This window comes from Anabrus simplex, chromosome 2 (genome assembly GCF_040414725.1).
Source record: "Anabrus simplex isolate iqAnaSimp1 chromosome 2, ASM4041472v1, whole genome shotgun sequence".
In the NCBI taxonomy this organism is placed as follows: domain Eukaryota; kingdom Metazoa; phylum Arthropoda; class Insecta; order Orthoptera; family Tettigoniidae; genus Anabrus; species Anabrus simplex.
Window position 1 is genome coordinate 1140267695 of NC_090266.1, and position 22353 is coordinate 1140290047.

Consider the following 22353-nt stretch of genomic DNA (forward strand, 5'->3'; position numbering starts at 1 on the left):
TGTGGTAGAATTGGACGAAGCATGTGCGTACTTCAGCGAATGTAACAAATCCCACTCGATTTACTACCGTCCCAGGGACAAAAAATTGTCAAATATTGTACAAGGAATGCCAGGAAAGTTTTCCAAGGGGTCTCATGGTCATCTCTGATACTGCTACAAAGGCAAGTTAACCATTCCCCGTGTCTCTGATGATGTGAAGGTGAACTCTGCATACTATCAGCAAGAGGTTTTGACCCCAATATACACCACAGATATACCAGCACCGTATAGGAGGGTGAAAAGGCAGGTATAGGTACATCAAGATAAAACATCCATCCACACTTCTCGTTCGACTCGTCAGTTCTTATAGAGAATAGAGATGGAAACTGGAATCCGTGCAATTCATTTTACTGAAATTCCGTTGAAGGTACCCGATGGATCATCCATGGACATATGTGCATTTGGACACCAGAAATGGGCCTTAGGAAATAGAGATCCGCGCAGTATTAATGGTCTTTGGAAAGCCTGTCAGGATAAGTGGGATAAGATGGACATGCTCGCTCTGAGAAAACGTCTGCTGCAATGGAAATTACTTTCGTGATATTGATAGAAATGCTGGCTTTCCAACTGAGCATGATTGTTGGTGGAGACATGGCTTTTCATAAGATAATTGTCCTACAAACGTCGTCCCCAGAGACCCCGAACGACCGTCTGTATGCATGTCATGCTAGAAACACCCTTTTATCATAACTTTACCTGTAATGTTTTTGAGTTAAACATCCTAAAAATCAACGTTCCCATCTAACATTCAATTTATATTCAAAACGTACTTCATTAAAACTCACTTTGTGCAACGTTCCTTTGTTAGCAAGGCTTCACATAAGAGCAACCTGTTATGAAGAGACCTTTTCTCCTTTCTACTGTAGCCTTAGGATATGTGTGGGATACGAAAACCATTAATGGAATATTTCACTACATAAATTTCCTTTCTCATATAAGTCTTCCTGTAGAAACAGTCTATCCAAACGATCTTCGTAGTCGCAAGATCATGTAATTTACACTAATAAGTATTTTATGCCCACCACGACACTACCTTGTATTGTTGCCATTCTTACTCTCAATATTTTTAAAACTGTCGACATAAACATCCTGTTGCAAAGATGCGTGGCATGCTGGAAATCTCCGCTGTACTGTAACATAAGCAAAGCAAAGCAAAGTCACCTCCGTACAGGCCATGAAGGCCCCTGGAGGAGTGGAAGGTAAAGGCTTCCACCATTGTTAACCTCGGCACGTGATTGGGTAGAGTGGTTAGCTGTACGCCCGGCCGCCTTTGCCCCCAGGAATTAACCTGGTACTAATTTTTGGTGTAGACTGAGTGAACCTCAGGGCCATATGCACCCCGGAAGTGGAAAACTCATTTCTTAAATTTTACGACTTCCTGACGGGGATTCGAACCCACGTCCTTCCGGGCGAACCGAGCACGCCTTTACCGCCTCTTCCAGGTAGCCCCTACTGTAACATAAAGTGTTATGTAAACGACGTATAGGACTATGATTCGTGTTAATTCTTTGTTAAGGCATTACTATCGACGTTTGGAAGATATACGGAGACATTTAAAAAATGTATTTACTCACTGTAAATAAACATTTTAAATCCATACCTACTCAAGACAAAGAAAATTACTTCTTTAGGCATAGTTACAGGATATCGCTTCACATTACGTTACAGTACCATCACTCAAGTTCGCATAGCACATGATCACATATACAGGGTGAATCCGTGATGATGATACAAACTTTCAGAGATGATGGAGGACGGTAAATGGATCAATTTGAGACAAGGAACCGTAGACCGCAAACGTTCTGAGTGAAAATTTATTAATAATCCAAGTTGTTTACACCACTGCGGCCGGCATTCAAAAGTTAAAGCAACAATCGTTCTGATATCTCCGACTGTACTGTACACTACATGTGGTAAAAGTACAATATGGGAGACAATCCCGACGAGCAGAAGAGGCTAGTATAATAACTCAATGACTCCAATGCAGATGACGTACTGTGTACTGACGTGATCTGTGTGCGATGTCTGTACCATAGGTTTCAGTCTGTGTTTACGGGTTGAAGTGGTACGTTGATCAGCCCTATCCAAATGGAGTTGTACCCGATTACAGAACATGCAGATATGGTGTTCGTTATGGGCAAGCAAATGGAACCAGCAGAGAAGCCGAACGGTTGTACAGGACCAAATATTCACGTAGCAGGCATCAGGCTCACACCACGTTTACACAATTGTTGCACAGATTAAGTGAAACAGGGCAATTGGAACCACAGTACAATGACCGAGGAGGACGACGAATTACACAGACTCCCCACTTAGAAGATGCAGTGCTTGCTCTCGTGGATGAGTCTCCTGTAATCAGCACTCGAGCAGTTGCACGTACAATGAATGTTTCGCATACGACTGTGTTGTGAGTATTACGTTAAATGCAGTTACCCCTCTACCATCCACAGAGAGTTCAGGCTTTTATTCCTGCTGACTTCGCACCTCGAGTTCAGCCAATGGGTCTTGCAGCGCCTTGCAGTCGATCCTCACTGTTCTGCTATGTGCTTTTCACATATGAAGCCTGTTTCACCAGAGACGGAATGCTAAATAGTCAAAAGAGTCATGTTTAGGCCAATGCTAATCCCCACGCTAGAGTTGTGAGGAGCCAGTTCAGTCAATGTGTGGGCAGGCATAGTCAATGATTACGTAGTAGGTTCTTTTCTTCTTCCCTCCCTGCCTAAATGCAGCAGGAAGAGGAGATCGTGATTCATGGCCGGCTCGTTCACATGATCTCACCCCACTTGATTTCTTCTTGTGAGGCCATGTGAAAAGCCTTGTGAATGAGACACCTGTCGAGATCGAACAGGATCTCTTGGAAAGAATTCTCACTGCCTGCGACACTGTTCAAACGACACCGAGGATATTTGATTGGGTACGACAGAACTTTGTGCGACGATGTCATGCCATTTCGGATATTTGCAGCTTGGAGCAGCTTGTGAAACTTGTGCAGGTAATCGGACTTAAATGAGTAAACTTTTTCTTAAGCTTTGACTCGATTGTTTCCGGAATATGGTTTCTTAACTCAAATTGTTCCATTTGACGCCCTCCGTCATCCCTGGAAGTTTTGCAATATCATCACAGATACAACCTGTATAATGAAAATTGTTTATTTTAATTCATTATGGCACTGTTACGAGACAGTATATCAGTCATCAATAACTTACATCAATTTTGGATTCTCTGCCATGTCGCAAAGTAGTTTGTAAAAGTAAATCATGTCAATTACGATTTGAATACTAATATTCATATAAATTTCGGACAATGTCAAATCTACAACAAAATTCAGAACGCTAATCTGAATAATTTTTCGAAGTGTGAAAATAGTCCAAAAACCTACCACACGAATGCCAAATTTGTCTACCATTGAACACAAATAAAGTCATAAAAATAACGCACAGAATTTCAGGAAGAATTCACTAACACGATAGAGAGTTCGCACTAGAACAGCATAATTCGAGGTCAATAATGGGGCATCAAAGAAAACCAGAAATGTTAACATTGATGCTTTCACGGTCCGTACTTATGGACATGATATAGGCTTTTGAGTTTATGCCGTGTCAAGAATACGAGGTGAAATTATTTATTTCTACAACACCGGAAGTGATGAAATACTGGATAATAGATCCAGCAAAAATTGAACCTACAATGTATAGTGCAGGAGTTCATTTGAAGTGCAAATAAGTTTATGCAAGCTTCACCTCGTTTAATGTGTTGTTAATTTCAAGATAGTGAAAAGATTTTCCGAGAATAATGGGATGCTCAGATGTTGGGGGTCTCAAGCCTGTCCCAATTGCAGTGTGTAGCATTACGGGTGTTAAGTGCGATCGATGTTAGAAATTGTGAGGAGAAAGTAAAAAAAAAAAAAAATGCTCAGTAAGTTGTCAGAATGAATACAGGTAATAGGTGGCTGAATAAATTCTAGCATCAGCTGAGTTTGAATTGGTATCCTAGTGGTTGCGAGTCATGCAGCAGGTCATGATTAGTATCCATAGAGGGGTTTTAGATTTATTTTGAACCAATCAGGCTTAATACGGCTGGAGATTAAATGTGAGGTCACTGGTGTCTAGACTATGAAACAGCTCGCTGAGTTAAACGCCTCAGCGATAGCAGTCCTTGGTACCAGGTCTCTGTACTCGAATTTGAGTCTTAGATCAGATCAGACAGCTCACAAGGGAACCGGTCGAGTTGTATTGCACTGATGGTAATGAACAGTCCAAACAACACGGGCTATCCACAGCACGGCAAAATGAGTGATTCTGAACAGGAATCCGGTTGGTTTCTCGTTTGTGCTATTTTTAAAAATTTCATGTGTCTATTTCTAGGCTTGTGCGGCTTTGGAAGGTAGACCCTCCGACGAGAGTGGACGGTATCTGTCGTGTATAAAATACTGTGTGATATTGTAGTGGAGGATGGTGTTGTGTGTGGTGTGTGCTTCGGGTATGAACACCCAGTCTCTGAGCCAATGGTTCATCAAAGATTATCCGCTAAGTGATCCGACTCACTCAGATTTTTTCAGAAATTCATTATAATACCAACGTTGATTGCACAGCAAATAATTATAATTAACCTTTTAACCTTTTAAGATTAAAATCTCAAACGCGGGGGCCTCTCAACGGAAGAGCACTACACTGACAATTCAGACAAAGAGCCTAATAAAAGGTTGTATTAATAGCATGCTTGTTTACATACAGAATTTCTCTCGTTCGATATCTGCTGAGATAGAGTGAGGAGGGGCATAGAGCAAGGAAGGAACAGTCATGAAATAAATTTGGCAGTGTTCTTTAGTAACGTCTTTACATTTGCCATTTTCCTTAAATACACTGCAAAGTTTGATTATCAATATGAGGCACTATTTACTGTTCCAGAGCATGGCATGCTCTATCCTACTTTAATCCGTAATAACCAAATTAAATATAATGAAAATAATGCGCAGTTGGAATACATTAAGACTACAGCATATGTTATGTGTTTTCAAGGGAGAAGAGCTCAATGCATATTTTATTATAGTAATGCACATTAATACAGCAAAGCCTGGCTGGCTCATCAGTTTTCTCTTCATATATTTTATGGAGACACCATTATTATGTATATGTTTCGGTGTTACAGAAAATACATTTCAAGATACCATTAAAGTTAATGAAAATGTGAGTCGAGTTATTGAATATAGCCTATCAACACATACAACATGTCTCTGGAAAAAAATGCTTGAACATAAATTATGGTTCTGTGGTTGCAGCCAGGAGGAATCGCAAAGTACAGATAGATGCCATTGCTTGAGGATATACAACGTCGTTAGAAACTGCCTGGTGCTGTATCAATCTTTAATCTCTTCAAAGACTTGAAATAATGATTGAACTAACAAAAATTTGAGTCAGTTCCATTGCATGCTATTTATACATCTACGGATTATTACTTGCTGACATTGATGTGGAAGTGGAACGCGTTATGAATATCAAGTTCTGTATTTACCGTATTTTATTCTAAAGGCAGTCACAGAGACCATGAAGCTTTCACAGTTTGTTCATGGAGACCATACTCATCAAGTCATCAATGACATTAAAGGTTTGTTTATTGGAAAGTAGTTCTCTACCTGAGTAGAGACTTCTATTTGTTACTCTTTCTGATAAAATCAATAATAAGAAACAAACATGCTTACATGTGGAACATTCAGTCGAATAATAACAGGCCGTGATCCAGATGCCTCAAAATTCTCCGTCAAAACCCCTACCCCAAACGTTTTAAATCACAGTTATGTCGAAACCCCCCACATTTTCGATGTCTCGGATTCATGAAACGTCAAAAATCGGATGTCAAATTCTGCACGAATACAATATTCCCTTCAATCACACTGTCGCGTCGTTCAAAAGTACTCAAATCGAATAGAGACCTATCAGAACGACCGCGAACATTCCCGCCTAATATATTATGATTCCAAAACTCCATTGCCTCACTCTATCCCAGTTGACCCTGGATGAAAATTGCGAGTTACAGGGTTGGTTTCATACTACATCGTAATTGCCCTGATCCTCTTTATCACGATCTATGATTACTCGGCGACATTTTTCCTTTTCCATGCATATGTGCGATTATACCAAATGAACTTTCTCTAGTTGCTTCTAAAACTGGGGTTCCTAAATGGCGGCCCGCGGGCTGCATTTGGCTCACGAAGCCATATTTTGCGACCAGCGAGAGCATTTTAAGAAATAATATGAGGAAAATTTCCAAAAAAATTATTTCATAGCTCGTTCAAAAATGTATTAATGTGCATACCCTTTACGGAACCAAATCCGAACGAATTCATTATCTAATAGTATTTCCTCTTTTTAAGTATTCGCTTGATATGAATAGATTATACGTGATTTACAAAATTAAAATCCAAATTTCACATAATAATGTTATAGTTTTTACGTCCAGCTGACTAATTCTGATGGTTTTCGGAGACGCCAAACTGTCGGAATTTTGTCCCGCCGAAAGTTCTTTTACGTGCCAATAAATCTGCCGACACGAGGCTGACGTATTTAAGCACCTTCAATTACCACCGGGCTGAGCCAGGATCGAACCTGGCAAGCTGGGGTTAGATGGGCAGCGCCTCAACCATGTGAGCCACTCAGCACGGCTCCGAATTTCATTCTTTTATGCAATTAAAATGATCAAACCTTCAGTTCAGTTGAACTACGCATATTATTTAGTACTGTTACTTCTGCATTATTTGCGGAATTTTACGAAAATTTGCTTATTATTCAAGTGCGGCCTGCGAACCTGATTAAGCTTTTCAATATGGCCCTCGAGCCCTGTCGTAAAACCTTTTTGTATTCTGGCAGTTACGTGTTTACATGGAGTTGCTTCCCTTTTACTAGTAATTTTGGTACTTTTATTGTAATCAGTGATGACAGTCTCGGAACTTCTCTACTTCAGTTCGTAGTGCAGGTAGTCCTTAACATCGCTCCATTCCCTCACATTTACTCACAGCCTGTACAAACATGAATATATTTCTAAAATGTTGCTTTCGGCGATGGAAGGATGGCAAAGGGCTAAGATTGGGAAGGTAGCGGTCGTGGCTTGTTGTGCAAATGGGAAACCGCGGAAAACCATCTCCATGGCTTCCAACGGTAGATTCGAACGCACTGTTTCCCGAATACAAGCTCATAAATATATATAAATTATCTGTACTTTTTTCTTCAGACAAACTCATAAATCGTTCACGGGGTTTGACAGAGACCTATATCGAAGCCGATTGGAAGAAGCGAGAGACGAGTGTGGACGATTCGAAAAATTAATTTCAGGTTTAGACCTAAGTTGTAAAACCCTGTTTTATTGTTTGTAGAACAGACTCTACATAGCTCTGAAACCACACAGTGCATTCCTCTTTGTAAACGATTACGACTATTGCTAATTTGTTTCACATGAACAAGAATGACTCAAATTTAATTCAGAGATCTCGTTCGCATATTAGGTTATTGAAGTGAATACCGTAATAATCGACTGACAGATCGGAATACAAGTGAGGTCTCGGTGCAATAAGACGCTAATTTTCACTTTTCTGAAAACTGAACGTCACATGCACACACACCCACAACGCACCCAGAGAGGGAGAGAGAGAATATTAGTAATAACTTGCTGTTAAAACATTGCTCTAGTATGAGCATACATGAAATGACAGTAACTCTACAATAAATCAAGCAGATAAATTGTTTCACCTAACCGATACTTTTTATTTTGTCTTTCACAAATTTAACTTACAAATAGTACATATTTTGTTGATAGAAATTCATAAAAGTATGGAGACACATTATTCCTTGTGAATCATAAAACAACCTCTAACATATTAAAAAAATTAAAGTTAAACGTTTGAAAATGTGGGAGTGCTACGAGGGGGTTAAGACCTTAGCTATGTCTACTTTGGTTAAAACTTATGGCTAATAAACATTTCTAAAATCATGTTATAATTGATGACTAGAAAATGTCTTTGTTCTTTTTGTGTTCTCATAACATAGACATGTAAACTGTCTTCTTATAGCACCTAGTTCTCTCTTGTATGTTGAAGCTAATAATATTTGTGGTGGAATGTAATGTTACTCCGAGAATTCATAAGTATTTGCAACATGCATTTGTGCATTGAATGGTTACTTGGTTTGCTACACAACTCTGAATACGGGGGCGTTGCCCCACGTACCTTGGGAGTGGCCCTGCACCCGAAGCATCAGCTTTTAACCCGGTGTAATATCGGTGTGTAACACTTTATTGATTCATTTTTCGATACGAACCATGAAGTGGATGGTTTGCAAGTAAATCTACATCTTTCTTCTAATCAATGTTACCAGTCATTTGTGTGGAACTATAAGGCGCTAAACTAGATCTAGTTTTGGGGGAAAGCGGGGAAGAAAGTAGCAGTACCTTCTCTAAAAATGAATTAGTTGAATTAGACGAAGGAAGCAAGTTCAGTTACAGGCCTAGTACACAATAGTGAACCAATGTATGAGAAAACCGTCAGATTCAAAGCAACCCCTCAAGTTTACAATTGCTTCTGTCTCACTTTCACCAAGTATTTTAAAAGTTAACTACATTCACCACCATGAACTGTCATTATATACTCAGTTCACTCTCAAGAAACGAGGACACCCTCATTCGCTAATTTCAATTTGTTATCCACAATTTAAGTATTCATCACTAATTCCTACAGGCAGTAGAAAATACGCAGAATTAATGTCACATCTCTAATGGATTCTACCAGCACATTAATATTTTTACAGGAATATGGTTGCTCAAGGCAATATAGGTTAAGAAAATCTAACTAAAATTATCGATACAACTAATGATGATTGCCGAGTCTTGAGCAGTTGTAGTACCATATCAGTGTGTTTGCAATTTGATTTCCACCGTCAATATGGAACACTTAACGGGAAGCACTATCATATAAAGATATTATTTGTTCATAATATGTTCATTTGTGTCTTTCACTCCTCAACTTTCCCAAATCTGTTGACCTAAATCATGATCCGATGATGAGCTACCGAGCATAGGCATCAACAGAAAGAAATATGCCAAATATTTCATTGGCTTGGTTCTAAAAGAGCCAATGTCAAAAAACCTATTTTTGAGCTATGAGCATTTGAAGTTTTGCTTACAGATTTCCAACTAATTTTTTTTAACAACTAACTTTAAATAACTTCATACTTTCTTTGCCGAAGTCACCTGATTAAACGGTAATTTTTTCTATCGTATTCTTTTTTAAATTGTCAGGTCTCTAATCTTTATTGATAATCTAACATTATTGGCAAGGCCTTATTTAATTAAACGTTAACTGTTCGTTTAGTACTTAACAGAGTCATTGGCCCTCTTAACATGTTGCAAGCCAGGATAAAACGCGTTTGTATCAGCTAATACCTCAATTTCGATAAAAAATGACATTGGCCCTTTTACAACCAAGCCACAGATTTTGCATTAAGCAGTATGTTTCAAAATTACCAAAATGCAGGCTAACACCCAAAGCTTCACACTGACAATAGTTTTAGCACTTAATTCTCAATAGGGCTCGTTTGAAATACAATTTTTCATAAACCTAAAAATGCTTATCTCTCAGAAGTATCTATGTATAGGTTAGCTGCCTTATTACACCGATCCCTTCAGTTGTCTCTAGAACTATGTAATAATCAACCTATCTGGAGTACATTTTCCTCGAATGTGGAATTTGACTGTACATACAAATGTAAAGCCAATTTATATAAATATGATTTAGATGCTTCAGAATATGGAGTAAATGCTGAAGTTCCTAGTGCAAAGTACACTGCTCAAAAGAATTCGCAGATCAGCCGAGCAAACGTATTGATCATGAAACAGTATTTTTTTATTCTGGAAGGGCAGCACGAATTAGATATCACACGTAATATAATACAATGAGGGGTCAAGAGGCACGGAAAGCGGTGTCCCATTACAAAATGTGCCGTGTATTACCCCTGAGCGTTGCGGCTAGCTGCAACGTAGCTGAGCAGTCTGTCACAGACAGCATTGTGGTGAAGATGGCAACACGTCGCTAGTTAACCGACTTTGAACGTGGTATGATCATCGACGCACGCAGCATGGTTCATAGCATTGCGGAGATTACACGCGAATTCGGGTTTCCAAGGTTAACAATGTCGAGGGTGGATCTTCAATATCGCAGAGAGACTGTTACCACCCGCGTAAACCGACGCTCGGGAAGACCAGAGGTGATCAACGAACGGACATTACGTCACCTCCGCAGAACCCTACTGGGCGCTCGATGGGGTACTGTGAGTCAGATCACCGTCCAGTTGAATACTGGGAGTCACGAATCCAATTCTACCAGGACTGTAAGGAGGCAACTGCACTGCATAGGCTTCATCAGTCGACGACCAACTCGTGTCCCTTTGCTGACACTTCGACACAGAGTTCAATGTGCACGGTCCCGCGAACATCGGCAACAGTCCATGGAACAGTGGCGGTGTGTGGTAATTTCCGATGAATCCCGGTCCAGTTGTATCGAGGTGATGGGCGCGTGAGTGTGTGACGTATGCCGCATGAAGCTACGGATCCTGCGTGTCAACAAGGCTGTGTCCAGGCGGGAGGTGGCCCAGTCCTGGTTTGGGCGGCGTTCTCATGGTCGCAATTAGGCCCCATTTTCTGGCTGCAGAGAGCGATGACAGGTGCATGTTAAATGGACATTCTTTCTGACCATCTGGATCTCTTTCTCGCCCTAGAATACCCTTTTGGAGATGCCATGTTTCAACAGGACAATGCGCCATGTCACCGCTCTGTGCTGGCACGCAGGTGGTTGGAGGAGCACTTCAGTGAAGGTACGACTATGAACTGGCCCACCAGATCCCCCGATCTTAATACAATCGAGCATTTATGGGATGCTGTCGATGCTGGTGTACGTTCCATGAACCCCGCACAAACTACATAAGACCAATATTGCGAGTAACAATGCAAGATTCGTGGGTCTAGATCCCTCCAGAACGATTCCAGTACTTGTAGTGTTGATGCCTCGCCTTATTGCTGCCGTTGTGAAGGCTCGCGGAGGAGCAACTCGTTATTAACATCACATTCAGTGTCTTCCCATGACTTTTGGCCACTCATGTTATGAAGTATGGTGGCATGGCTTAGTTAAATACTATTCTGACAATGTCCACATGGTGTGAGATATTATAGGGCAATTGTGTATTACTAGAATAGCTCAGTGCACTAACCATCGTATAGAACGTTGTATGACCAACAACAGCGCACTTCTGTGCGGGTTAAGCTGGTTCCGATGTAGGGGATATAACTCAACTTTTCAACAAGAGCAAACTCCAGGTATGGGAGAGATGTGGATGTACAAGCCTAATGAAAATATAATTCGTTTACAAAGTGAAGATAATTTAGTCATGTAATTGATGTTTATTGAGCAAGCCAGCCATCCATCCATATGTATCTCCTCTTTCTGCAACGTATCTACCCATTAACCTGGATCCATACCTCATTATCACCTATGAAAAGAAGGAAATCACTAATGGTCCGTAGTTCTACCAATTTCTGGCGCCTGTCCTCACAATCACTAATGATCTGTCGTTCTATCAGTTACTGGCACCTGTCCACAGAATCACTAATGATCTGTCGTTCTTTCAATTGTTGGCGTCTGTTCACACAATCACTAATGATCCGTAGTTCTACCAATTACTGGATTATGTCCACACAATCACTAATGATCTGGAGTTCTACCAGTTACTGGCGCCTGTTCACACAATCACTAATGATCCATGGTCCTAGCAATTACTGGCGCCTGTCTACACAATCACTAATGATCCGTAGTTCTACCAATTACACACTCCTGTTCACACAGTCACTAATGATACATACTTCCACCAAATTACTGACTGCTGTCCACACAATCACTAATGATCTGTAGTTCTACCAATTACTGTATTCTGTCCACACAATCACTAATGATCCGCAGTTCTACCAATTACAGACTCCTGTCCTCATAGTCACTAAAGATCCATACCTCCACCAAATTACTGACTCCTGTCCACACAATCACTAATAATACGCAGTTCCACCATTCGTCAATTCCTATCCACACAGTCAATCTCTCACCACACGCTGAATTGCTCCCACATTGCGCGCGATGTTGTGCAATTGGAGGGCACACAGCACGAAACCGAAGGGCACGGGGACCCTCCTTCATGAAGGTCACTGCGGGCGGTTTTCGGTGTATTCTACTCCTTGTCCCTGCAATGTTGTTATATTACCCTGCCCCTTCCGAAGGATCGTTAAAGAGATGTAACGATTGTCCCTTGATGCAACTGTGTGGGTTCATCCTCGACCTTGCCTTCTGTCGAATATTCCCTGACGTATGAATCCTCGTCCGCAGCCCAAAAATTAATTGCGGAAACGTTAAAGTAAGTGAAACTGAAACAACACCAGTCTGTGTAATATTATAATTCTATTTGTCATTCTTGCTAAATCATTCCATTTCCTAACGGGTTATCATCTATACCGTATATATAAAATAAGAGTTTTGTCTGTACATTGCTCAGAATTTTGTATTTATGTATCTGTCACGATCATAGTAACAAGAAAATGTACTTTTTACTTTTCCATAATTTCTGTCTGTCTGTACGTATGTACAGTATGTATGTACACGCATCACGAGAAAACGGATGAAGAGGATTTAATGAAAATCGGTATGTTAAGTCGGGGGATGAGCCACTACAATCTAGGCTATAGATCATTTTATTCACACTGAGTGAAATGGTAGTTTAGGGGAAGACGGCTAAAATTTAATTTTTAAATACCGGTTCCTATGTTATTGGTGCTATCGAAACGTACTATATAACAAAAGTTATAGAGGATACAATTTCCGATCATTTATATTTTATTCAGTTTTCCCGCACCGACTATGATAAGAGTGGTATTTGAGAGTCGGAAGAAAAATAAATGTGAAAGCCTACAATATCGAAAGCGCATAACACTGATCAGCAATAACATTACATTACATTGACCATTGTTTGTTGTGATGTTCTTCGTCTCTAATGGTGCCACTCAACTCCGATAAATGGGATTACTCCTGCATGCCGATTATAACAGCCTGACTAAATATTGGCGGGACATAGCTGGGGAGTTAGAAGACTTTCTTCTTTAACATGGCATTCCTCTGGTTCATACATTTTCTGATACTGCAGGTACGTAACATACTGGTTCATCATAGTATTCCAGCTATTCGATCCCTACTCTGACGCGCTGTTTTGAATAAGCTGTATGCACACTTACAGCAGAGGCTCACTTAGTAGTAGTGTTATGACCTGGTCTAGAATTACAGTTTAAACCTATTCCAAATTATAGCACCACAATTCACTAAATAACTCACAAGTCAACTCTGAAAACAGCCGTTTCTTCCTCTTCACTTTTATTAAATTGTACATTCATTTTATGGGCCTCCAAGTCAGATAGATTTTTCCGCCGCTAGTGTAGTGAATGGGGTTTTTCGACTTAACAGGTACTCCTCGGAAACAGATTAGTAAACCGGCATAGTTTTTGCCCTGCGACTCTCCACTATTCGAACCCCCCCGAAAAAAAGGCGAGTATTCGCGGATCACGGTTGTCACGTCTGCCGCTTGGTCATTCCAGCTCTGGAACTTTGGACCCTTAGATCGGCAGCGTAGTACTGTTCGTTAAAAGCGAGAAAATGTGTGGTCTTTCATTTGATCGAATATTTCATATGAAAGCATTGCTTTTAATAGCGCCATTCCTACTGACGTCATTTCAATTACCTATGTTCATTTCAGTTGGGAAAACCACTAAGAGAGCCTTTCTGAGGATGTAAAAAGGCTGGTGGAGGGTGAGTTTTGCCATTATAATGAAAACTCCCCAACCTGATTATGACTGATGGTAGGCAAGCGAGCCTACCATTGTAATGAAAATTCCCTGACCCAGTATTCATATCAGAAAAGACGTTTGGTGACTTCTCCGTCGCGTTTCTAGGGTAACGTTAAGAGCTATGCAATTTAATACAATCTTGCTCACAACCTGTACACTACCCAACCTAGAATTCTGTATACAGTGTAGAATTCCGTAGCGGAGCACGGCTATATCAGCTAGTCTGTTCATAAATAAAGGAGAGGCAATGCCAATATAGATACACGTATTAAATGCAATAGAATTTTAAGATATTGAAATCAATACCGACGTCAGTTGGTATTTTTAACGTGGTCTAATAAAGTGATAGCAATAATCCACCAATAATATAGGAAAGGCAACGTAATCTCATGAAAAATACCCAGTGTGAATCGAAAGAGGATCTGGTGCGTACAAAAACATAGGTATACAAACCGACATGAAAATAACACAACCAGTGGAACGGACATTGAAAAATACAGGCGGAGAAGTAAGACCACTTTATAAAAAATGGTACAAACTGATTGCTGCTTTAAGACAACAAAATTAATTAGTACGATACACCGGGGAAAGCGTTGCAGAGAAATTAAACTTTCAGTAAAAGAAAGGATAAAGTGAAATGAACAAAACAGAAAACAAAAATGTATTCCAATAAGACAGGAATTAAATTAACTAATGGAATACAAAAATATCCCAAAGGAAACAACGTACATACCCAAATATAGAGAAGAAAATACAACGAAAAACTAAATGAAACCAGAATTATTGTACCTTACCTACTATATTAAGACAACCATATTTTACACACATCTAAAATAGAGCCACCAAATTTAATTCATGGTAAACGGGATTATATATTTAATTCTTATGTTCTGTGTTTCACAGGTGAACTTAAATTCATTATATACATATTTTGTTAGTGGTTGAAGGTCGCACATACACATCAGAGTTTTTCAGCGATGGAAGGATGGGAAAGGGCTAGTATTTGAAAGGCAGCGGCGGTGGCTTTAATTAAGGTATAGCCCGAGCATTTGCCTGGTTGTCAAAATGGGGAACCAGAAAACCATCTTCATGGTTGCCGACGGTGGGATTCGAGCCCACCATTTCCTGAATGCAAGCTTGAATATATATCTGCTCAAAGAACCAGCGTAAGTAAAGTTCTGGCAGACCGATAAATACAAATTATTTTGAAGTACGAATGAGACCACATTCTTAATGTGCTTCCAAGACATTTTCTTGGCTCTCACCGTTTCGTTTATTTGGTAAATTTAATTTTATTATAATTATTATTCATAAATTTTCATTAGAGATTGTTATGCCTTTCAGCGTTCAGTCTGCAAGCCCTCTGTGTATTTACTAATCGGCGCTACAATCCTCTATTTGTAACTAGCTCTGTGGCCTCGTTTAGTTCTTCATCTCTTATCTTTATACTGTTAGAAACTGAGTCTAACTATCGTCGTCTTGATCTTCCTCCACTTCTCTTACCCCGTAACAGAATACATTATTCTCCAAGGTAACTTATACACCTCCATTCGCCTCACATGACCCCATCACCGAAGCCGGTTTATGCGTGCAGCTGCATCCATCGAGTTCAATCCTAACTTACCTTTCATTTCATAATTCCAAGTCCCCCTGGCATTGTTACCACCTGTTTATACCATCAATCATTCTCGTTACTTTCATGTCTGTTACTTCTGGCTTATGAATAAGGTATCCTGAGTCGACCCAGATTCCATTCCAGTAGAGCAAAGTCGGTCTCAAAACAGACCGATGTAAAGATAGTTTCGTCCGGGAACTAACTTCCTTCTTTCCGAATACTGTTGATCACAACTACGAGCTGACTGCATTAGCCTTACTGCAACTTGATTCAATCTCTCTTACTATACTACCATCCTGGACATACATCCTAAATAGATGATATTACCTACCTGTTCCAGCTTTGTATCCCCAATCTGACATTCAGTTCTCTTGGATTTCTTACCTACTGAGATCGATTTAATCTTAGAGAGACTAATTTTTCATACCATAATCACGGCACCTATTTTCAAATTTCATGATCTTAGACTGCAGGATTTCGGCACAATCTGCCAATAAGACCAAGTCTTCAACATAGTTCAGACTTCTTACTACATTTTTACCTAACTGAATGCCTCCCTGTCACTTAATACCTTTTAGCAGATGATCCATGTAAACTATGAACAATAAAGGTGAAAGATTGCAGCTTTGTCTAACCCCTTTAAGTAACTTGAACCAAAAACTCATTCTACCATCAATTCTTACTGCAGCGAAATTTTCAAGTTATATGCCTGTGTTTGATTTTAATTATCTGCCCTTGAACCCATAGTACCCCAGTACGGCGAACATCCTTACCTTCTTTACTCTGTCATATGCCTTATCTAGATCTTCCAAGCATATGCATAACTGTCTATTCCCCTCGAAGCATTTTTCATTTACCTGGCGCATACTGAAAATCTGATCCTGACATCCCCTCTGTGGACTGAAACCACACTGGTTTTCATCCAACTTCCCCTCAACCACTGATTGCACCCTCCCTTCCAAGATGCCAATGAACACCCTGCCTGTCCAATGATTCCCAGGGAGCTGTTATGAGTTCACCTGTTTTATCCAAAATACTATTCATTTCCTTTTTCCCCTCCCTTCTGAAGATTTTTTATTACTGTCCAGCCTTTCCAGGTTATTACCAAAATCATCCCACGACGTCTTCTTATATTTAACATCTAGGCCCTATTTGTTTCGCCCTGTTTCTTCCTTTAACGTAAAATTCCCTGTCTGCGTTAGTCCTTATTTGGAACCATTTCTGATAAGCCTTCATTTTACGTTTACAAACCGCTCTGAATAATAATAATAATAATAATAATAATAATAATAATAATAATAATAATAATAATAATAATAATAATAATGCTATTGGTTTTTTAATTCCCACTAACTACTTTTACGGTTTTCGGAGAGGCCGAAATTCCGGTATTTAGTCCAGTAAGAATTCTTTTACGTGTCAGTAAATCTACCGCCACGAGGCTGACGTGTTTGAGCAGCTTCAAATACCACTGGACTGAGCCAGGATCGAACCTACCAAGCCGGAGTCAGAAGGCTAGGGCCTCAAATGTCTGAGCCACTCAGCCCGGCAAGATGCTCTCACTTCATAATTCCACCAAGATGTTCAATTTTTCTCACACAGTTCTTCCTAGACATTTCCTTCCTGTATCTACTACAGCACTTCTTTAAGCCAGCTATTCAATTTCTATATGCTGAACTTGCTTACTGACCGCTGTTTGGAACGTTCTTTTGCACTTTTGTCTCATTTTTCTCGTCATGGAGATTTTCTACCCTGACCCGTCTGCAGACATATTTCACTTTCTCTATCCTAGGCCTGGAGATACTTAGTTCACTACACATCAGATGGTGGACATTTCTCGGGACACCCTCACATTCCTGTCAGATTTCCTGAATTCAAAGTCGGTTATCATATACCTTATGCTTGAAGCATGTGTAGTATTTGTAACTGCTAATCACATACCAGCACAGAAGTTCAGCAAGCGCTTCCCATTCCTATTAGCTTCCATACTTTCCCCACATTTACCTTTCATCCTTCCGTATCCTTCAGTTCGACTTTCAACTCTCGCATTGATATCGCCCATTAACACTGTTATATCCTTGCTGTTGACCCTGAGTACGATGTCACTCAATCCTTCATAAATCTTGTCAACTTCACTCTCACCTGCACATGGTGAGTACACTCATACAATTCTCGTCCTAATTCCTCCAACTAACAAATCTAAACATATCATTCATTTACCTGCCTAAGAGAAACTGTGTTGCGTGCAACAGTATTCTTGATAAACAGTCCTACCCCTCACACTACCCTTCCCTTTCTAATACTCGTCAAGTATACTGTATAATCTCCTATCTCTTCCTCGTTATCCCCCTTACCCGAATGTAATTCAATCCTAATACATCCAGACGCATCCTCTTTTCTGACTCAGCCATCAGCCCCATTAATACTGACAGCTCTCCATCGAATTCTATTTCGTTCGCCAAGTTGTTTTGAATGAGTCCCTCGCGTGTCAAATGGGAGTGGTACTCCGTTGCTCCCATAGGTCCGAGGCTTGATTAAAACGTTCTGAGCGTGTTCGGTGAAAATTCTATGAAGCAGGATGCTACCCTTACTTCCACAAAGACCAAGTGAGGATCTCTCCTTTAACGGGTTAGGGACCACGTTGGCTTTTATAGTCCTAGCCACCTGAGCAAAAGCAAGTCCATGACTCCGAATATGTCCGAGATGCCCATTCCCATTCCATAGCAACTGGTATCCTGACCCTCAGGACCACTTAATAGGCCACTCAACCGGTGCCCATGGTTCAGGAACTAGGACGTAACTAGAATAACCCACACCATGAACCATATTATTATTATTAACTGGAAGTTTGAAAATAATTTGGGTTACAATAAACCATCTCATCAGTTTCCGGTGATCCGAAACTAGGAAAAGGTGTATTCTGCTTAATTCTGTCCATTCCATCATCATCCACATTATCATCACTATAATCTAAGGCTAGGCACCAGTGTGGTAGCGGAGTTAATGAATGACTGGGCTGCGAAGTACGGGTCATATGGTAGCTAGACCTACATTTATTCCAAAAGACCTGGCCATTTCGCCAGAAACTCTATCGGCGTTAGTAACTCGACTTCTCAGCCAACGAGCGCTAGGAATCGGCCTGCTTGAAGCACACGGACTGCAGTCGGCTACAGCAACGTGCCGTCCTTAGTGATAGAACATCGATCGCTCTAGTTCCCTGTTTTATTCCAATGTGTAATAACATTAAGGGAAATAGAGAAACAGGTGTACCTCCATTAATTGCCATGCGAATGTATTCTAAAAGAGAAATGATCAAAGGCTATTTGACACAAAGGTAAGCGCTGGTGCCAATGTATTTCCCTATTTTAATTACGCATGCCCGTTGGTCCTCATAGTTCAAATTTATGAAATTTATAGGATACCTATATAAAATTATATGTTCATCGATCCGTGTTAGGTGAATGCAGGAAACTGTGCTGCCCTACTTTCGGCTCTGTCGTCCGTAGTGCACACTCCATCACCGAAAATATAAAAGTGGAATCACCGGAATGTATCTAAAATCAGTAAGTGTTTCCTAACTACTCTAAGTAAAACAGTAAAACGCGAGCAGCCAAGAGGCAGTTGGAACGAAGTCATGAAAATCCTAATTCCGATACAGGAAATTCTATGAAGTAGCGGAAATACTACCACCAGTCTCTCCACCGGACTGTGATGTGACGGATCAGGATAACACATGTAGCAGACAGACAGTAGTGTACAGACTGATAAATAACCTGACCTCCCACTGTCGGCACCCTGAATTTGGTTTTCCGTCCTTTTCCATTTTCACGCCAAGCAAATGCTGGAGCTATACCTTAATTAAGGTCGTGGCCGATTCGTTCCTAATCCCAGGCGTTCTCTATCCTCTCGTCGCCATAATTTCTATCCGTCTTGGTGCAACGTAAAGTGAATTAAAATTGACTTCTGTTTCGTAAGTGCAGGAAATCCGTAATTTGAAACGTGCAGATCACAGATTCAGGCATAAACTGAAATTCTTGCGGGCTACTAAAAAACTGGAAAGAAAACTCGGTGTGAGTCATTAATGGTTTAAGAATATAAACATAAAGAAATAAAAATCTGCTTCCAGAAACAACGACGTGAAAGCGATGTTCCTTCAAGAACAATTACGTACCTTCAGGAAAGTTAAGCACAAGTGGAGTGGAATGGCCATCAAATACTGCTTTTCATGGTAAAACAAATCTCCGTCTCCGTACTTTTCCGAAAAGTGCCTCTGTTCACACCTGCCAGAAAATCAACCCTAAAGCGCTTAGTTGGCACCTGTTCAAAAGAAAACATCAACTGGGCTTATGTCACAGAGACAGTCAATAGAAGCAAAGCTTAGTTCGTGACTGAGGAACCTATGGTTCTCTTTTAATTTGACGACTCTTCCACCTGAAGTTTATTATTGTTATCGGTACAGTGGATATGGATGGACTAGAGAATGAATGTGTCAGGAAATGTGATATTGACACACGACTAACATGCTGTGAATTTAATGGATTAGCATATATTAATTCCTGTACTTTACTTCATCTTCACTGACAGTGCGACAAGGTCTGAGATAAAAACTCTCAGAGAAAGTCGTTGCAGAAGTAGAATTTGCTGATTTTACAGTTACTAAAGTAGTAACAACCATGCTACAATGAAAGTGAGGAGTCACTTTCTTGATGTAAGACATACAATGCTCAATGAAGGAATGTCCATTAGCCCGAAGTATCTCAGATTGCGGTACGAAATGCAGAAAGGTGATGACGTGGGGTAGTCTGTTTGAAGATTATTCGACAGAAAACACTTTACAGCTAGCATTTCTGAAAATATGTATGTGAAAATAGTCTTATAAATTTTCTTGGTCGGGATTATTGCACCTCTTCGCATTCTTATAGATCACGGTTTTGATCTTGGAATAGATGAAATCGAAGACTGTGAATCCATCATTGAGTTCTTTGAAACCGTGAGGAAGTGCTTTCGGGCTCACAACGTGAGGGACACAACGTATTATATCCATCCTCGGGACGAAACATTCAGACAGTTCTTTAAGACAGGGGACTCCAGACTGCAGTGGTTAGAAGATAACGTCATGATTTACTTGAACAGGTGAAAAACTCACGCACAGACGGTCTGTCTGTTAGGTCATCAGCCCAGAGGCTGGTTGGATCCTCAAATAGCACCACCAAAGGTTATACGTTTATAAGGAAACCACAAAAAACAATGGCACACCAAAATGAGGCGTACTAGGCAAGATGAGGAGTGAGGTAGTTTGTCATTGCTTTCCTCAGTGGGTCAGAAAGTACTACTGCAGCACGACTGACCCTATGAGCAGCACCTTTCATTACACTCAGATGCACTACTCATATTCTGAATGTCATTACTCAGCACTACCCATACCCCAGCAACTTCCATATTGTCACAGCCATGGATGTTGACTGGGACTTCGGTGGAAGCTACACTCTAGCCTGTGCCAAGAGATGGATGCAAAAGTACTGTATCCATCAAGAAATGACAGCAGGCAACACGCACAGACAAAAGAAGGAATCTCTCAGCAAAAAAGACGTACAAAGGCTTGGTTTTGACATATGTGTCAAATGTGAGATGAATTCAGAACCTCTTAAACTCTGGGTTCCATTTAGTGATCACAAGAAAATTCTCCAGTGAACAAATTGTGATCCTGTTGAGCTCCATACGAAGGTCAGAAGGAAATAATAACCCGAAAAACAGTGCTGTTGCAGCAATGCAAGCCACCTGTAGAATGCTCTCCACTTGAATTCTTGCCTCATCTTTGAACGTAAAGATCGTTCAGCACCGTCAGTACATGAGTGGAACAATGTAATTGAATCATGCATCTAAAAATGATAAACCTAGAGACGGAACTCTGGGCTGTGTTCCTACTATGGAGAGTAGATAAATTCCTATCTTGCAATACTCGAAATTTCTAGCTCGGATTTTTGAAATCTACAAATCTAGCCCGTATAGCTAGCTATATGTTGAGAACGATTGAGGTTGTAGTAAGAATGAAAAGGGGAGTGCGTATACGTCTCTGGTACGCACCCCCCCCAGTTAGAGCATGGTTAAAGTGTATGGGACCCACACCAGGATTACTTGATACGAGACCTCTAAATACCCTCATAACCACATGCATACATCTGTAACCCTTATTTACAACCTCGTTAATGTTATAACCAAAATGAAGATAGATATTTCCTTACTTTAACATCCGAATACTTACAGTGATCCCCATGAAGTACTTTCAGCCCATCAGAACTTACAACCTGACTTTTCATCCCGTTTATTACCATATCATTGTCTGCTATCCATCTCACAACATTGTTGAGGTCCTTTTTCAGTCATTCACAATCCTATAACTTATTTAATACTTTAAACACTGCAACATTATCCACAAAAGCCTTATAATATGTAATTTCAGTTCTTTATTCATATAATTTACATGTATAATAAAACAAAGATCCAAAATACTGTCTTGTCGAACCCTTTCTTAATCGTCACACTATCAGATAATGCTTCATCTGCTCTAATTCTGAGTTCTCTTTTCTAGAAATTCAGACACCCGCCCAATCACTCTTTATGGTAGTCCAATAGCCGTAATTTTCATCAGCAGTCTTCCATGACGTACCCCAGGGCCTCTCAGGGCACATGCACCGGTGCACTGCGCGGTGCTAGTGCAAAAGACGACTTCGCTAGGTTGATCAGAGTGCGAACCCCCACTCCTGGATTTTAAGCAATAGCTCTGT